Source organism: Urocitellus parryii, chromosome 2 (assembly GCF_045843805.1).
Source record: "Urocitellus parryii isolate mUroPar1 chromosome 2, mUroPar1.hap1, whole genome shotgun sequence".
Lineage (NCBI taxonomy): Eukaryota > Metazoa > Chordata > Mammalia > Rodentia > Sciuridae > Urocitellus > Urocitellus parryii.
The window spans coordinates 1,391,844-1,400,120 of NC_135532.1; the positions used below are offsets into that span (position 1 = coordinate 1,391,844).

At 55.9% G+C, this 8,277-nt stretch overlaps 1 non-coding gene across 1 annotated transcript; it reads left to right on the forward strand.

Annotated features, from left to right (window-relative positions):
* Nucleotides 1-283: 283 nt before the first annotated feature.
* On the forward strand, nt 284-385 carry LOC113201427 (U6 spliceosomal RNA). The gene has a single exon (XR_003303158.2). It is a non-coding gene; the product is annotated as a U6 spliceosomal RNA (small nuclear RNA).
* The last annotated feature ends 7,892 nt before the right edge of the window (nt 386-8,277 follow it).

An 8,277-nucleotide genomic window follows, 5' to 3' on the forward strand; every position in this document is an offset into this window, starting at 1 on the left:
GTCCAGCTTGAAGAAAACGTAGGTCAACTGTCCAGCTTGATGACAACGCAGGGCAGCTGTCCAGCATGAAGACAACGCAGGGCAACAGCTCTGTCAATAGGAGCCCTGAAGCTCAGGAAACAACACGAAGAGTTAAAAAACGGACATGTCACATTTAAAAGTCTCTGTGCGAAACAAAAGTACCCACAGAATGGGAGGAGCTCTTGGCCAGCTTCTCTTCTGACAAACGATTAAGATCTAGAATATGTAAAAGCTCAAAAAACTTTACATCAAAATGCCACGCTTGCTGCGGCAGCACATACACTAAAACTGAACGATTCAGAGAAGACTAGCATGGTCCCTGAGCAAGGCTGACACGCCAATCCGTGAAGCGTTCCGTATGTTTGACAATGCTCAGTGAAGTTAGCCAGTCCCCAAACCAAGTGCCCAGTGATTTCTCTGACATAAGGAGGCTGATTCACAGTGGGTAGGGAGGGGAGCATGGGGGGAATAGAGGACTCTAGACAGGGCAGAGGGGTGGGAGGGAGGGAGGGGGCAGGTGTTATTAATGATGGTGGAATGTGATGGACATCATTATCCAAAGTACAGGTATGAAGGTGTGGATGGTGTGAATATACTGTGTAGACAACCAGACGTATGAAAAACTGGGCTCTAAATGTGTGATAAGAATTATAATGCATTCCGCTGTCATGTATTAAAAAATTAATACTTAAAATTACATAAAAATCACACAACCAAAACAAAAAAAGCATGTGGAATAGAGCAGTGTGGTAAGGAAGGAAGGCACCACCTAGAGGCCTCTCCCACCCAGGACATGCCTTTGTAAGTATGACACCTGGAGCTGCATGTCTACCTGTCAATCTAAAATACCAAACTGCACTGCCGTCATCTGACCTGAAAATACTTACGGTTCTTCATACACTACCTTGTAGGAAATTGTATTGAAAGGTAAGAGAAGTAAAAAACAAAAAAAGAAAGAAAGAAATCAGTGGTGATATTAAATATCACCATGTTTACCAAGATTCAGTCATTTTTCAGACTTTACAAAAAAGAAAAACTTTAGAAGTTTTTTGTTTTGTTTTAAATAAAGTAAATAGGAATCTAAGTTGCGTTTTCTGGTGAAGATATTTTAGCAGACATTTTCTGTAATGTAATATTTATTTTATTTTTATTTTATTGGCATGATCACATGTTCAATATTCAATAAAATAAAACAGTTAATCTTAAAAAAAGAAGAAATACAAATGGCCAACAAATGCGTAAAAAACTTTCTACATCGTTAACAATCAGAGAAATGCAAGTCAGACTACACGCAGTCTTCAGGGGTCCACATCACGACACCGCTGGAGGGGAGGAGGAGAAACAGGGACGCGCCGCGCTGTCGGCGGGACGTGAACTAGTGCAGCCCCTGGAAGTCCATGTGGAGGCTCCTCACAGACTGGGCATGGCCCCCACATGACCCCACTGTTCTGCTTCCCGGGATTTATCCTGAGAAGGAAGTCGTCTTCTACAGTGAGACACGCACACCCACATTTATGGCAGCACAGATCCCAACAGCCAGACCATGGAGCCAGTCTAGGCGTCCATCAGTGGGTGGACGGATAAGAAAAATGGACTGTGTGCACACACAATGGAGTTCTACTCAGCCCTGAAAAAAAAAAAAACTGAAGCTACGTCATTTTCAGGAGAATGGATGGAACTAGGGACCATCATGTTAATAAAATAAGCCAGGGGCTAGGGATGTGGCTCAAGCGGTAGCGCGCTCGCCTGGCATGCATGCGGCCCGGGTTCGATCCTCAGCACCACATACTAACAAAGATGTTGTGTCCGCCGAGAACTAAAAAATAAATATTAAAAAAAAAATTCTCTCTCCTCTCTCACTCTCTCTAAAAAAAAAAAAAAAACAAAATAAGCCAAACTCAGAAGTCAAGGGTGGTGTGTTGTCTCACAGGTGGAAGTAGAGAGGAAAGAGGGAAGGAAAGATGGGGGATCCCTAAAAATCAAAGATCAGCAGAGCAAAGCCCCGAGGGGCAGGAACTGGGAGGGAGAAGGGGGTGGTGAGAGTGGTGCTGGCCAGACTGTTGTACTGTCGGGTGTGCACCCACAGATCTCCCACCTGCACAGCTGCCAGGCACCTGTTCTGTCTGCATGTGGGTGTGCACCACAGATCTCCCACCTGCCCAGCTGCCACACACCTGTTCTGTCTGCATGTGGGTGTGCACCACAGATCTCCCACATGCACAGCTGCCAGGCACCTGTTCTGTCTGCATGTGGGTGTGCACCACAGATCTCCCACCTGCACGACTGTCACGCACTTGTTCTGTCTGCATGTGGGCGCACCACAGATCTCCCACATGCACAGCTGCCAGGCACCTGTTCTGTCTGCATGTGGGGGTGCACCACAGATCTCCCACCTGCACAGCTGCCAGGCACCTGTTCTGTCTGCATGTGGGTGTGCACCACAGATCTCCCACCTGCACAGCTGCCACACACCTGTTCTGTCTGTATGTGGGTGTGCACCACAGATCTCCCACCTGCACAGCTGCCACACACCTGTTCTGTCTGTATGTGGGTGTGCACCACAGATCTCCCACCTGCACGACTGTCACGCACTTGTTCTGTCTGCATGTGGGCGCACCACAGATCTCCCACCTGCACAGCTGCCAGGCACCTGTTCTGTCTGCATGTGGGGGTGCACCACAGATCTCCCACCTGCACAGCTGCCAGGCACCTGTTCTGTCTGCATGTGGGGGTGCACCACAGATCTCCCACCTGCACAGCTGCCACACACCTGTTCTGTCTGTATGTGGGTGTGCACCACAGATCTCCCACCTGCACAGCTGCCACACACCTGTTCTGTCTGTATGTGGGTGTGCACCACAGATCTCCCACCTGCACAGCTGCCACACACCTGTTCTGTCTGCATGTGGGTGTGCACCACAGATCTCCCACATGCACAGCTGCCAGGCACCTGTTCTGTCTGCATGTGGGTGTGCACCACAGATCTCCCACCTGCACAGCTGCCAGGCACCTGCTCTGTCTGCATGTGGGTGTGCACCACAGATCTCCCACCTGCACAGCTGCCAGGCACCTGTTCTGTCTGCATGTGGGTGTGCACCACAGATCTCCCACCTGCACAGCTGCCAGGCACCTGTTCTGTCTGCATGTGGGTGTGCACCACAGATCTCCCACCTGCACAGCTGCCAGGCACCTGTTCTGTCTGCATGTGGGTGTGCACCACAGATCTCCCACCTGCACAGCTGCCAGGCACCTGTTCTGTCCGTATGTGGGTGCACCACAGATCACACCACCTGCACAGCTGCCAGGCACCTGTTCTGTCTGCATGTGTTTGCACCACAGATCTCCCACCTGCACAGCTGCCAGGCACCTGTTCTGTCTGCATGTGGGTGTGCACCACAGATCTCACCACCTGCACAGCTGCCAGGCACCTGTTCTGTCTGCAGGGGGGGGGAAAACACAGATCTCCCACCTGCACAGCTGCCAGGCACCTGTTCTGTCTGCATGTGGGTGTGCACCACAGATCTCCCACCTGCACAGCTGCCAGGCACCTGTTCTGTCTGCATGTGGGTGTGCACCACAGATCTCCCACCTGCACAGCTGCCACACACCTGTTCTGTCTGCATGTGGGTGTGCACCACAGATCTCCCACCTGCACAGCTGCCAGGCACCTGTTCTGTCTGCATGTGGGTGTGCACCACAGATCTCCCACCTGCACAGCTGCCAGGCACCTGTTCTGTCTGCATGTGGGTGTGCACCACAGATCTCCCACCTGCACAGCTGCCACGCACCTGTTCTGTCTGCATGTGGGTGCACCACAGATCTCCCACCTGCACAGCTGCAAGGCACCTGTTCTGTCTGCATGTGGGTGTGCACCACAGATCTCCCACCTGCACAGCTGCCACACACCTGTTCTGTCTGCATGTGGGTGTGCACCACAGATCTCCCACCTGCACAGCTGCCACGCACCTGTTCTGTCTGCATGTGGGTGTGCACCACAGATCTCCCACCTGCACAGCTGCCAGGCACCTGTTCTGTCTGCATGTGGGTGTGCACCACAGATCTCCCACCTGCACAGCTGCCAGGCACCTGTTCTGTCTGCATGTGGGTGTGCACCACAGATCTCCCACATGCACAGCTGCCAGGCACCTGTTCTGTCTGCATGTGGGTGTGCACCACAGATCTCCCACCTGCACAGCTGCCAGGCACCTGTTCTGTCTGCATGTGGGTGTGCACCACAGATCTCACCACCTGCACAGCTGCCAGGCACCTGTTCTGTCTGAATGTGGGTGTGCACCACAGATCTCCCACCTGCACAGCTGCCAGGCACCTGTTCTGTCTGCATGTGGGTGTGCACCACAGATCTCCCACCTGCACAGCTGCCAGGCACCTGTTCTGTCTGCATGTGGGTGTGCACCACAGATCTCCCACCTGCACAGCTGCCACACACCTGTTTTGTCTGCATGTGGGTGTGCACCACAGATCTCCCACCTGCACAGCTGCCAGGCACCTGTTCTGTCTGCATGTGGGTGTGCACCACAGATCTCCCACCTGCACAGCTGCCAGGCACCTGTTCTGTCTGCATGTGGGTGTGCACCACAGATCTCCCACCTGCACAGCTGCCACGCACCTGTTCTGTCTGCATGTGGGTGCACCACAGATCTCCCACCTGCACAGCTGCCAGGCACCTGTTCTGTCTGCATGTGGGTGTGCACCACAGATCTCCCACATGCACAGCTGCCACACACCTGTTCTGTCTGCATGTGGGTGTGCACCACAGATCTCCCACCTGCACAGCTGCCACGCACCTGTTCTGTCTGCATGTGGGTGTGCACCACAGATCTCCCACCTGCACAGCTGCCAGGCACCTGTTCTGTCTGCATGTGGGTGTGCACCACAGATCTCCCACCTGCACAGCTGCCAGGCACCTGTTCTGTCTGCATGTGGGTGTGCACCACAGATCTCCCACATGCACAGCTGCCAGGCACCTGTTCTGTCTGCATGTGGGTGTGCACCACAGATCTCCCACCTGCACAGCTGCCAGGCACCTGTTCTGTCTGCATGTGGGTGCACACAGATCTCCCACATGCACAGCTGCCAGGCACCTGTTCTGTCTGCATGTGGGTGTGCACCACAGATCTCCCACCTGCACAGCTGCCAGGCACCTGTTCTGTCTGCATGTGGGTGTGCACCACAGATCTCCCACCTGCACAGCTGCCAGGCACCTGTTCTGTCTGCATGTGGGTGTGCACCACAGATCTCACCACCTGCCCAGCTGCCAGGCACCTGTTCTGTCTGCATGTGGGTGTGCACCACAGATCTCACCACCTGCACAGCTGCCACGCACCTGTTCTGTCTGCATGTGGGTGCACCACAGATCTCCAACATGCACAGCTGCCAGGCACCTGTTCGGTCTGCATGTGGGTGTGCACCACAGATCTCCCACCTGCACAGCTGCCAGGCACCTGTTCTGTCTGCATGTGGGTGCACCACAGATCTCCCACATGCACAGCTGCCAGGCACCTGCTCTGTCTGCATGTGGGTGTGCACCACAGATCTCCCACCTGCACAGCTGCCAGGCACCTGTTCTGTCTGCATGTGGGTGTGCACCACAGATCTCCCACCTGCACAGCTGCCAGGCACCTGTTCTGTCTGCATGTGGGTGTGCACCACAGATCTCACCACCTGCACAGCTGCCAGGCACCTGTTCTGTCTGCATGTGGGTGTGCACCACAGATCTCCCACCTGCACAGCTGCCAGGCATCTGTTCTGTCTGCATGTGGGTGTGCACCACAGATCTCCCACCTGCACAGCTGCCACACACCTGTTCTGTCTGCATGTGGGTGTGCACCACAGATCTCCCACATGCACAGCTGCCAGGCACCTGTTCTGTCTGCATGTGGGTGTGCATCACAGATCTCCCACCTGCACAGCTGCCACGCACCTGTTCTGTCTGCATGTGGGGGTGCACCACAGATCTCACCACCTGCACAGCTGCCACGCACCTGTTCTGTCTGCATGTGGGTGTGCACCACAGATCTCCCACCTGCACAGCTGCCAGGCACCTGTTCTGTCTGCATGTGGGTGCACCACAGATCTCAACACCTGCACAGCTGCCACGCACCTGTTCTGTCTGCATGTGGGTGTGCACCACAGATCTCCCACCTGCACAGCTGCCAGACACCTGTTCTGTCTGCATGTGGGTGTGCACCACAGATCTCCCACCTGCACAGCTGCCAGGCACCTGTTCTGTCTGCATGTGGGTGTGCACCACAGATCTCCCACCTGCACAGATGCCAGGCACCTGTTCTGTCTGCATGTGGGTGTGCACCACAGATCTCACCACCTGCACAGCTGCCACGCACCTGTTCTGTCTGCATGTGGGTGTGCACCACAGATCTCACCACCTGCACAGCTGCCACGCACCTGTTCTGTCTGCATGTGGGTGCACCACAGATCTCCCACCTGCACAGCTGCCAGGCACCTGTTCTGTCTGCATGTGGGTGTGCACCCACAGATCTCCCACCTGCACAGCTGCCAGGCACCTGTTCTGTCTGCATGTGGGTGTGCACCACAGATCTCCCACATGCACAGCTGCCAGGCACCTGTTCTGTCTGCATGTGGGGTGCACCACAGATCTCACCACCTGCACAGCTGCCACGCACCTGTTCTGTCTGCATGTGGGTGCACCACAGATCTCCCACATGCACAGCTGCCAGGCACCTGCTCTGTCTGCATGTGGGTGTGCACCACAGATCTCCCACCTGCACAGCTGCCAGGCACCTGTTCTGTCTGCATGTGGGTGTGCACCACAGATCTCCCACCTGCACAGCTGCCAGGCACCTGTTCTGTCTGCATGTGGGTGTGCACCACAGATCTCCCACCTGCACAGCTGCCAGGCACCTGTTCTGTCTGCATGTGGGTGTGCACCACAGATCTCCCACCTGCACAGCTGCCAGGCACCTGTTCTGTCTGCATGTGGGTGTGCACCACAGATCTCCCACCTGCACAGCTGCCAGGCACCTGTTCTGTCTGCATGTGGGTGTGCACCACAGATCTCCCACCTGCACAGCTGCCAGGCACCTGTTCTGTCTGCATGTGGGTGTGCACCACAGATCTCACCACCTGCACGACTGTCACGCACTTGTTCTGTCTTCATGTGTGGGTGTGCACCACAGATCTCACCCCTGCACAGCTGCCACGCACCAATAGATCACGCAGTAAAGCAGGACACCTACAGCTGAGGGGACAGAAGTCCTCGCCATCACAGTGGCTGGTCCACCCCACCGCCCCGCGAGGAAGGAGTGGGGAGCAAGGAGGCTGAGGTCAGCACCCATGGGAGCAGCACTATCAACACAGCTGCCCCCAAGGGTCCATCCAGGGCTAAGGCAGCGTGGGAGCAGGTGTCAAGGACGTTGGTCCCTGAGGAACAGTGGCCACAGCAGTGTCTGCACGTGGGGTGTGGCTATGAAGCTCAACGTCCCTTGTCCCTGCTGACTGCCTACGGAATTGCCCTGGCCCTCAGCCACAGACACTGGGCAGTGGGAGCCAGTGCAGGTGGGTCAGGGGCCGATGATCAGCCAGGCCATTCTCTCAGCTGTCCAGGGGTGGAGCTGCTGCCGTCCCAGTGCAAGGAAGCCTCTCCTGCCCCCAGTGGCACAGGGGGACTTGTCAATGGCTTTGCTCAGGCCACAGCATGAACTCCTGTCCTGTGGTCCAAGGTTTGGCCTGGACAGGGGCTGTTGACTGTGCATTGCTGCCCACCCCTGCCCTGCAGCACCTGTGGGGACTGGCTCTTCCCAGGACCGCGGGGCTGACTCCCATACCTGACAGCCAACCACTCTGACCCTCTGAATTCCACAAGGGGCACATGGGGGTGGCCTCTTCAGCCCTCAGAGTGCCCTGTGGCCCTGCCCGTGCACGGCGGTTTGGCCTGAGCGCTGGCGGGGTCCTGGAAGACTTGGCTGGGAGGCAGCCGACAGAAGGCTCTGTGTTGGTCCTGCTCTTGACCACCATGGGGGCCTTTCCGAACCCAAAGCTGACATGCGTGTTCAGAAGCGTGTGGAAACATGGAAGCGTGACCTCCCCTGCACCCACGCCGTCTCTTCAGTGTTGGTGCGGGGTGTCTTGGAAAAGGGGTCACCAGTCTCGGGGGCCACCCTGAGAGCCCTGCCCAACCTCAAGCATGAGAAGGGGTGGGAGAGGGCTGGTGGGTGCTCCCACAGGAGCCCTGCCGCCTGTCCACGGCCCCGGGCCGTG